Raw genomic sequence first — 12,232 nt, forward strand, 5'->3', positions numbered from 1 at the left:
GGGATGAGTTGAAGTCTGATCGATTCCCGATTGAGGCAGTGCCTTATTTCATATTAATTCTACACCAGAAATTCAAAACTCTACTCTTTATCACCAAATCAATGGGCAAAGCTCCAAGTTCACCAAATACCATGCCATTCATTCGGAGTGGACTTCTTAACATGTAACAAAATTTTAAGATATTTCAACTGAAGTTGTTTGACAATATCAATATAACCAACACCCCAAGTTTCTACTCCATATAACAATATTAGGATGACCATTGTACATATCAAACATTGTAATTGTAAATCTATATCTAAAAATAAGGATCTTGACTTTTTTAATACAGCAAACATAGTTTTTCGTGCTTGGTCACATAGAAGTTTAATTGTTTTATACCCCAGGTACACAAGTTCATGCACGTATTCCTCGCAGAGATATAAGTATGGATGAAGTAGTGGAACTTGGAAGAATTGAAATCAAGTATTTTAAAGAACATGAACACGAAATTAAAGCAGATGTGTTTCACAACTTTGCAGAGCTTGATGTGACAAACATTCACAGAAAAGATAGAGTATTTGACATATTTTCAAATATTGTATATCCAATGCGACCAGCTAAACCAAGTTGGTCAGGATTTATGCACCTATATGAAAAGAAACGGAAATTTTCTCCAAAGTCAACCATAAAATTCCTTCCTATGATAGATATGCCACCTAGTGATTTGTCTTGCATAAACTCTACCTTACACTTCGTTGCCAAAGTTAGTAGGACGTATGATGTTACACCAGTGCTTACATTTGATCAGCCATTATTTCAGAAAGCTACATATATACTTGATACTGTACAACCGTCAAGCCCGATTAAAAATGTTGTTCTTCGTCTAGGTGGTTTCCACACTCAAATCAGCTTTCTGGGATGCACAGGATATTTGATGAGTGTTTCAGGTTTGAAAGAGGTGTTAGAAACTGTCTATTCTTCCAATGCAGTAGTACACATGTTGACCGGAAAAGCAGTAGCAAGAGCTGTAAGAGGACATTTCATGGTTGATACAGCACTGCACACTCTTTTACTATCATCTGCTTCAAACATTCACCACATTTCACCCATCCAAGAAGATGAAACACAAGTTTCTTAACATACAGGACTTGGAAATGATTTTATGAAACACAATGCTACTCTCACACTGAAACAGTCGGAAGATAAAATGATATCTGAAGAGCCTTCGCTGTCAGATGGAAGTCGGAATATTACAAAGATAGGCATAGATAATTCTTCAAAAGAGTCGAGTTTTTCATTTTGTGCTGCTGATTCAGAGCAAGACACTCCTTTGCCAACAGTCAGTGAAAAGGAGCAGTCTGGAAATGAGCAGTTAATGCAGAGGATTGTAGAATTGTAAGACAAAGTGGAGTCAAAACAATTTCTAAAAGATGCTATACGTGAAAATGATAGTTTGCAATCTGTTTGTGAAATACTGACACTTAAGACAGATTACCTAAAAGGATATCGCACAGTAAGACTCTGAATCCAGTACATGGAGATGCTTTCAATATTGCGTGATTTCATAAGAGCTGAACGGACAAGCAACTGGTATGACCATTTACGGTCTGTCTTCAGAATGCTTCCTTCTTTGCTGCATCTGGACACAATCTTTACTTAAAGTCGGAATACATATATCTACAAAAAATTTGCAGTTGAAGGCAAATCATCCTGAAGTACACGAAGCGTTCGTCTCCGGCTACCATTCTGTGCGGAGAACAGACAAATTTTGGGTAGGATTATCAACAGATCTAATTATAGAACAAGCATTAATGAGATCTCTTAAAACTACAGGAGGACTGATAAGAGGTAGAGGCATAAGTGAGAACCAAAGAGCATTTATTCGTTTTTTCAAGGAAATCAATGATCCTGATAGTTCCATCCAGAGAATGTTGAATTGCTTAAAATACATTACATAGAGCCATTACCTATCAGCTTCCTTCAAATGCTGTAATTACAACCACAACCTTAAAACATTGTAATTATATTCGATGACAATGATTATTTGTGTTACATTATTTGAAGCAAAGTACTCCTGAACTGTAAGAGAAACTCTTCAAAATGACTAAAGCATAAGAAACACTTACAAAATGATTCATTTAAGTGATAAATATGCGCAGTCAAGCTTTTTTATTACACAAAAGTGATACCAGTTTAACTTTTTTTGTTATTTCTCATTGTTGGATATATACATTTTACATTTTAATATATAAATTTTGTGTAAACCAGTGTATAACCATTGAGAACAATAAATGACTTTGATTAAAAGATCAGAACTTAATAACGTTTCTTAATTTCGTAAATTTTCTTTAAAGGAATTTATGCATTATTTTACATTATCTTCATGCATTACTAAACTTTCTATCAGGGCCTCACTACAACTTATAAAATAACTGTCAGTGTAAGCCAAGAGAAAAGTGTGCATATTGTATATTGAATGTATTTATCCTAGGTTTAAAGAAATCAAGATTTTACTGTATTGAAAAGTTATTGAAGTGTAGGATGCACGATTATTTCGTGCTTTTTTCAATGGTATATAGCTGAGTTGAATAGTCAATTAAGTCATTCGAGGTTGTCTGCATTGCTTAACACAACACGTACACTACTTATATATGTATACAAACTGGATCCCATCCCGCCAACCCATTGAAAATCTAAACATTGCAATACTTTTAAATTTCAGTAAGAGTTTAAAGTCCCAAAAGATTTAAAGTTAAAACAAATGAAAAAGCTGTCGATATACATTTTGTGCATTTGGTACATGGTTTGAGTGGCACTTTTTTCAGTATTTCAAATAAGATTATACAATAATCATAAGGGGAGGTAGTCAAACTAATTAATTCAATAATACTTTCGATTGAATGTGTATATTAAACAAAAATAAAACCGCTGACATATACAAATATTGAATAAAACAATTACCAAAGAAAGAAAATAGGAACTGACAATAAATTTTATATGTTTTATGTTTATAAAAGTGTTGAACTTGATGTATTATGAGTTATTCTGAATATCAACATTACTTAGCGTCTGATTAGAGCACGGCATGGGAATTACCCCATGTATTATATGATAGGATAAAAACCTATAACTGGATGTCATCAGTCCAAGATTTTTTGTAATATAAGTTTGAAAACATCTTACATGAAAATGATAACCGTTTCTGCCTGGATAAATAAAGTTTCTTTATACATGCAGTCATGGTGCACAATATTAGAATATTGTATTATGACAAAAGAGTACATTTTATTCTTTTCTATCGATATGATTTTATCTAACAAGGGGAGTTAATATGAATTTATGAATTACTGATCTGTTTGATCTGCCTAATTGCAAGAGCTGATATAAGTATAATTAGTACTTTACTTGTTGACAGTTTTTAAAATGATGTTTATAATAATTCAAGTTAGTTTATATTTTACAGATTACTCCAAGAATTGAGAAGTTCTACTTGACATATTGTCGCCTAGATTTCTACGGAATGGATATGCTTTTATAGATCGTTACATATAGAGAACTGTTCCATATTGGAGTGAAGTACCAAGGACGATATTTTTGCCCCATTTAAATTTCTTTTAGAGATAGAAAGTTACATTTTCCTGTAAGATAGAAAGATAAAGACAGTATTTCATCATAAGTGCAAAACTTATTCTTATCATAGTCTCATTAAGATATAAATGCATGTGAAAATTTTAATGACCTTATAGGAATTCGTAACCTAAACAAAATGATATGTTTGGAAGACATACATTTGATGAATGTACATGTTTTGGCTAGTAAATGAACATCTATGGATTATATTATCTTCACTGAGGATAATATTTTTTCGGCAATAAATTGTGGGGGAAGAAAATGTCAAGCCACCAGAAGATGGTAGCTGGTCTTGAGACTTGGTATCTTTCTACTTCCCCCTCCCACGACGGAGTTAGGGTTGAGTAGCCGCCTCGCAGCACACTGACTGGGAAAGTATATTCATATATGTAAGTTTTCCTTGTAAGAATTAAAGAAAATTGATAATAAGACTGAAGTTGAGTTAAACAGGGTATGACTATAAAGACGGTTTGCAGCTTTTAGCTTTACAGTATAAAATGTGCAGTTTTCGTTGACTTTGAAATGTATTAAAGTACATACATGACGTCTTGGTGTTAAAGCTAGAAAACGTGTTAACAATGTAGATACATGACAATGCAGATAACAAATCCTAAATGTGAATTTATTTATTTGTTTTTCTTTCTTCCCTTGATTTACTTTGATTATAGGATAAATGATTTATTTACGTTTGAGCGTAGCGAATTAGGAAATAAATATAATGAGATTTAAACAAATGTAGGTCATATTTTATCTGCCTGATCAGTTGTTGGAAAAAAGACCTATCTTTTTTTTTTTTTTTTTTCATTTTTGCCCAATGTTTTATGTTAGCTTCAGTTTATTGATCAGTTCAGAGTTGTTCCCCTTAGATTTACTTTGATAGGTACCATCTCTACAGTACTATACTTTAATTATGGTGTTGCAGTACACAGTACTATACTTTGATTATGATGTTGCGGTACTATACTCTGATTATGATGTTGCTCTTCTATACATTAATTATGGTGTTGCATTACTATACTTTAATTATGGTGTTGCAGTACACAGTACTATACTTTGATTATGATGTTGCAGTGCACTGTACACAGTATTATACTTTAATTATGGTATTGCAGTACTAAAGTTTTATTATCGTGTTGCAGTACTTTACTTTATTATGATGTTAAAGTTATAGACTTTGATTATGGTACTGCAGTATTAAAATTTTACTATTGTGTTGCAATACTTTACTTTGATTGTGCTATAGTAACTGAACTCAAATTTTCTTGTCGTCAATTTTGTCTCATTGAATAAGAATTTCAGAAAATCTGTAACATACTGATAGTAATGTTGTTATGTAATATTAAATAGCGGCTTATCAGTCGTTTGTATGAATATGTGCATCATTTAATCATTTTATAGATATTATATCCTTAATAACGTTTTGTATATTAACATTAAGCACATGAAAAGAAAACTGTAGTTTAAGAAATAATGGTATTTTCTATACGCAGCGCCACTCTAATTAAGGTAGAATTGAATAGACATTATATTGTCTTATAGTAATGAATTAGTTGTATTAGAAATGAATAAAAATAGGTATGTTTAAACATATTTACCTATATTCTTGCATAAAAACTACTTTTTTCACTGGATCCGCCTATGTATTAACGGGAGAAAAATCGTGTGCAAACAAGGCAATTCACGTACTGTTAATACCCGATTTTTATTGAGTCGGCTAAAGGCTGAAAGCCTTTTGACGAGTCCTTGCTGTTCAGCGATTCTCTAAATGGACCGAATAACACGTGAAGGGATGTAGTTCCATTAGATTTCTCAAACTTCAAACAGTTCACTGCATGAATGAAGTTAAGTTGTGTCAATTCCCTTTGCTATGACCAATATACGATGTAATCTGTCATATTTATGACTTGTAATTGTGCAATACTCGAATGTAACTCATTAAGCATAAATGTGCATTTTAAGAATTGCGCAGGCTTACAAAGCTTGGGTAACATCCAGCGAAAGACAAAAAATAGTTCCACAGGGCTCCAGATAAGATGCGTATTAGCGTAAATTACGTATAGAAATAATGCAAATACGCATGTCTAATAATTTCTAAGCGTATAAAAACGTATATAAAATTACAGAAACGCACACAATTCTTTTTTAAAAACAAAATCTGAATCGTCCGGATGCGTTAGGTAACATAGCCGATCAGCCTTAATTCTCCCACATTGAACGTAAACACGCATCGTATGATTTCTATAAACTTTGCGTGGGTTGAATTTTGCAGTCAGTAAACGGATAAATTATCGGAAGAAGATATGACGTACCGTTTGGGTCAAAAGTCTGAAATCGCTCGAGCGGTACTATAATACACGGTGAGCGTGTAAATTTACACGCTAAGCGTGTAAATTTACACGCTCACCGTATAAATTACACGCTAACCGTGTAAATTACACGCTAACCGTGTAAATTTACACGCTTACCGTGTATTTTCCGTGACCCGTTTCTCAATTTAGGATTCGAGCGAATAGACCAATCAAAATTTACTTTACAACTGGAAAAACTACTGCATTCACTGCGGACCAGTAGTATGGGCGTCTTCTGTTTCCATATAAACAAATGGCAGCACTCGCAACTTTTTTTCGGAGTAACCTGCCTGTATTGGGAATGACATCGCATGATCATAATATATTTATTACTGCAGACGGCAGTGGTTTCTGAAACAAGTGTATATTATCAGCTTGGATTCGCAGTCATGTTTAATTTAGGTCCGGTAACCGAGCCCTTAGCTAATTCCTACAATTTTTAACACCGTTTAAGGAGGTAAATTTCGAGCGGATAAGCACTGAACTGGCTATTTCCTCAATATGTCCAGCTCTAGAAGCGTTGGTAAACAGTTTTTAAGTTACTTTATTTATTTTATTTTATTTCCCATTTAATGTCAAACCCTTTGTCATGGACGTAGACATGTATCAACTCACTCTAGATGTAACCCACCTCAGAGAGAGAGGCAATGTGTGGATTTCAAGTGTCTTGCCTAAGGACACTACCTAATGGCTGTGGTAGGGCTCGAACTCTTGATTTGATTTGAAGCAAACGCGCTGACCACTGCACTATTCCGGCTTCAGATACTTCCGGATCATTCTTCAAGTAATATTACTTACTATTATGCTTCTGACTGCCAATTCCTAGTAGATCTAGATAAGATTAGGGAAGATTTCAAAATTTTGAAACTGGTTAATCATTTGTTTGAAATCGAATCAAACTGGTTAATTAGCAGTGGAAACAGGCTGATTCAGACCATGGCTGATTCGGACCAAATATTTTGGCAGATTCAGACCACAGACTTTGATTTTAATAGTCAATAATGACCATATATTTTACAAGATACAAGATACAAGAATCTTTATTTTGAGTCGGATGTTTTAACAATATAACATTAGCATTAGTAATAAGCTATTTGCCGACTATTTAACAAAGACATAAGAAGCAAATAAATATAACAAACAGCCTGTAACTAAAAGATTAAGTTATGATTATAAAATACATATACATATATATTTAAAACATTACATATGGTTTAAAAAACAAACAATGACAAGCAAAGTAAGGGTCCAAAGTAAGATAATATATTATTAAAATTAATCATTTTAGACACTATTTCTATATACATATCTACACGTACACCCATACACATACATACGCATGCACATATATACATTACATAACATACATATACAGATTTACGAGCATACATACATGTATGCACTTGACCACACGTATAATAAATATACACATATAATCTAAAAGCACATGAAATATAGCACATTTAAGCACATTTAAAAAATTTAAAAAACTGTGGGAGAGCTGCTGATCCTGACCAATGGCCTAAAAACTGCTATAAAACTACATGTAAATAAGAAACTGAAATTGCAAAACCAGCACAAAAGTGCGACAGGGAAGAAAAATAGTCTTAAGAAATCAAATATCCCCTCAAATTAGATTTGTGAAGAACTGATCAGCAACTATCTCACAGAGAGTCAAGATACAGTATAGTCCAGCGGCATGCTGGATAGTTAAGCTCTTTTCAGAAAATAATGTTGATTATAGCTTATAAAGAAGTTTAACTTTAAGTAAGGACATAAAATATACACCGTATAAGCAGGTAAAAAGTTTTGACAAACTATAATGCATCATTTATGCATTTGAATAAGGACTTAAATTATTCTTTGCATTAGACATTAAACTTAATGCTCATTAATGTTATTTTTACTCATGACATCAGTGTCAGGAAAACTTAAACAATTTGGGCCGAATAAGCCAAGTAAATTTGTTCCGGATCAGCCATGGGTATCATACAGAAAAATGAAGTTCATATTGTGTCTGTACAATCATACAAACATTGAAAAGGCTTGATGAAATGATTAAAAAATACTTTTCCTTAAATATATGATACATTCATGCATCCTTAAATGTGTTTCAGGTAGCAGGAAAATGCATCTTTTCATGTGCCATATTAAAAAAAAATCGACATCGGGAGGGGATACCCCTCCCGAACCCACCCCAGGTTGGGCCCCCCCAGCAAAAAAATCCTGGACACGGGCCTGGTGTTTACACATGTACGGAATAAGCAGTAGTATTCTCATGAATGGCGGTGGGAGGAAAGACATTTTGTGACGTTTAAGAAACAAAAAAATGGATTTATTTTAATTCATGGCAAGGGTAAAGTGATTATGATATTTTTATTCTAAGTGTATACAAGGAAACCTTCTTTGTGTTAAAATTTACAAGGGTATGGTGGATTAGGATAATGTTTCACTGAAAGCGTAGTTGGAATCGGACAGCTGGAGAAAATGACTGCTGCATGTGCACTAAATGGGAAAATGGGTTGTTTGTTTACACGCCTGGCAATATACTGTTGTGATTTATTAGTTCAATGACAGTTTTTGTTGGGTTGTACCTGAATTTGCCCGAAAATCTTCAAATTTAGTGCAAGAAGACTTAGAGAACAGACATTTTTAATATATTGTCGGATACAGCTACTGGTAAGTCCAAATCATACTAAACTTATGATAATATTTTAGTTCCTTTTAACTGGTTAATACACGGTGCATAGTGGCGAAGCGGAAGCTGAAAACTAAGGAAAACTTGCTTTCAATTTGAATTTTATTTATGCACTCGAAGCTACTCTTATTTATTTAAGTTATTATCACAATGAATGTTTAATGTAGTCCCAACTGGAATACTGAAAAATATATTTGATATAATTCACTTGAATTTATTAGATTTATTTTCATAAAAGAAATATCATAAGATGAAATAGAATAAAAATATACGAGTAAAAAAATTAAAGATATTTCAACAAAACAGATTCATGTCCCTTGATTGCAGTTGTTTTTCTTTTCCAATAGGCAGTCTCACAGACTGAACAAATACAAGATACAAGAGATACAAGAAACTTTATTTAACGTCGGATACTATATATAACAAAAACATTAGCTTAAAGCTATTTCCCGACAAACATATGTAAAAAATAATATAACTATTAAAAAAGGCTGTAAAAGAAAAGTACATGGTTAAAGCATAGCATAAAAAAAGATAAGCATATTATATTGGTACATGCAAGTAAAAATACAAGTCTATGGGCATAAATAAGGAATTAGTAGTTGACAGTCGGGTATGTGACAAGTGTGAGACAGAAAACCTAATTCCCCAAGTAAAGTACTTATCCCAACCTACCGAAAGAAAGATGTAGAGAGGGAAAAGGGGCCTGAGAGGGTCATACACAGTGCCACACCCGCCTCTGTCATCTACAATGTTATCACAATAAAAACAGATTGGCATCATGCATGAAAGAGAGAGAAAAAAAGATATATATAAAAAAATATATATTAAGAATATACTAAATTATGACTTATATTACTATTTAAATGTAAGTACTCAGTTAAAATGAAAAACTATTGTTAAGATAATGAGTAAATGGATAGATGAAGTAGTGATAAAAAGTTTAAGATATGCTTCACCTGGTTTTGCCAGCTGTATGGCCAGTCCACACGCGCTAAGACTCCACCAGGCGACAGCACAAAAAAGAATAAAAACCAAAAAACATGGAAGCAGACAAACAAATTAAACTGATAAATGCAAAAAAAAGTCTTTAGCTGAGGACGAAACTAAGAAGCACACAAACAAATAAAGCAACACAACAAGCCAAACAGCAAAGAAAAGTATAAAAGCAACTATAAGCACATGGCACATTTACATTTGGGACCAGTCCAGGTGCGGATCAGCCTGACAAATTCCTTGTATTCCTGTGCAGTCCTTATATCATTTGGCAGACTGTTCCACACCTGAACGGCCTCAAACCTAAAAGAGTTCTTGCCATACCTGACTGTTTTTACTGTCGGTATTTCTAATGTGTTTTCATATCTGAAATTATAAGAAGAAGATTTTACATTTACTAAGGATCTAATATATTCTGGTGAGATGTTGTTTATCATTTTATAAGTTTCAATAGCAATTGTTCTTAATCTGCTTAGGTGAAGAGTAGTTAGTTTAACTTTGTTTAATAAGGTTTCATAAGATGATTCATAGTCATTATAAACAATTCTTAAGCCACGATACTGTAATTTTTCAAGCTTTTCAGTATTTGATTTACTACAGAAATGCCACACGAGCGGACAGTAGTTGAAGTTGGATCGGATGAAGGATTTAAAAATGACCAATCTTGTTTAAAAATTTAGGAATTTACTTAGCCGTTGTAATACATTTAACTGTTTTGCTGCTTTGCGACATATATTAGTGACCTGGCTGTCAAAATCAAGTAGGGAGTCTAGTGTAACACCTAGTAGTTTGACCTCGTCTTCACACGTGATTTCATTGTTATTTAAATTGAAAGATTTGACCGCGTTATTTGATTTCTTGCCTATGCATATTGCTTGAAATTTTTCTGGGTTTGCCTGCATTTGATTGATTTCAAACCAAGTAATTAATTCTTTGCTTTCAGATTCGAGTGTTTCTTTGAAGGTGGTTAGGTTCTGGTGACTGAAAGACAAGGTATTGTCGTCTGCATAGTTATATAGGGTTGATTTCTTAATAAAGTAGAAAATATCGTTTATGAAGATGTTGAATATAAGAGGCCCAAGTATTGATCCTTGGGGTACTCCTTTTATGATTTCAAGCCATTCGCTTTTGAAACAATTGATTTTGACCATCTGGCACCTATTTGTTAAGTAACTATTGAGTAACCCGCAGGCTTTTTCTGAGAGACCATATGCCTTGAGTTTAAGGAGTATTAAGTTATGAGGTAGACAGTCAAACGCCTTGGATAGATCCATGAGAATGGCGCCGACATATTTATTTTCATCTAGGGCCTTTTTCCAGTCTTCAACCAGACGAAGAAGGGTAGTTTGACAGCCAAATGATGGTCTAAATGCTGCAAGGAAGGGGTGGAAGATATTACTAAAGTGGGTATTTAACTGGTTGCAGATTTCTCTTTCATAAAGTTTTGACATAGTGGGAAGGATACTCACTGGCCTGTAGTTCTTTTGGATAAAGGGATCATCTTTTTTATAGATAGGCGTGACCTGTGCCTGTTTTAATTTTGATGGGAATTGACCTTTGATTAGGATTGAATTAGCCATAGCAGTGATAGGAGGGGTAAGACTTTGGGACCCGGCTTTGATTATTTTTGCTGGTATACCGTCCACTCCTGTGGCTTTTTTACTATCCAGGTTTTTTTATACTTTTAGTGATGTTTGACTCAGGAATTGGAGAAAAATCAAAGGCGTTCATATTGGTGTTATCATGAATATGTTGGACACTTGGGTGATCTTGGTTTACTGGCGTTTGGGAATTAATGCCAATGTTTTTAGCAATGTTAACATAAAAAACATTCATTTGGTTAACTACAGTGTTCTGGTTTGATATAAGGGAGTCGGAGTTGGGGTCCTTAAGAATAATTTGACTGTTGGATTTGTTAACCTGTTTTTGTGATAAGAAAGGTTTGATGGTTGGCCAGAAATCCTTAGACTTCACAAATGTGAGCAAATGCTTCACACTGGCTTCAAACACAAGAAATGAAGGCAATTTGTTCTACGTAGGGTCCTATAAACGTTTATATTTTGAAAGGAACATCCTTTTTCTTTTACAGTTTTTTTTTCAATACGGATGTAATACTCAACTAAACATAAACTGTAACTGTCAATTAACCCACAAGAAAAATATGAGCTGCACCATGAGAAAACCAACATATTGTTTTTGCGACCATCTAGGATGTTTAATGAAGTATTTAGACGCTTGGTCAAGATTAGCGTTACTCTCACAGGTCTTAACATGTATTTATATACTTATTGCATATGCCTATTCTATGATAATTATGTATAATTCATATGTTGATCTGCATGTTACTTGTTTTTGTTATTTATGTCTGTAAATAGCTATACATAGCTAATGTTTTCCATTTTATATAATCATGCACTGACTTTAAATAAAATTTGTGTTGTAATTGCATTGTATTGTATTGTATCGTAACATGGATAATTCAGTTTGATATATGCTGATTTCTTAAAGTCCTGAGTAAATAAAGATTTTTAATAAAAGGGACCACATATGCCACTTGCAGTGCCGGAAAATAGACACG

The sequence above is a fragment of the Mercenaria mercenaria genome, chromosome 16, assembly GCF_021730395.1.
Source record: "Mercenaria mercenaria strain notata chromosome 16, MADL_Memer_1, whole genome shotgun sequence".
Lineage (NCBI taxonomy): Eukaryota > Metazoa > Mollusca > Bivalvia > Venerida > Veneridae > Mercenaria > Mercenaria mercenaria.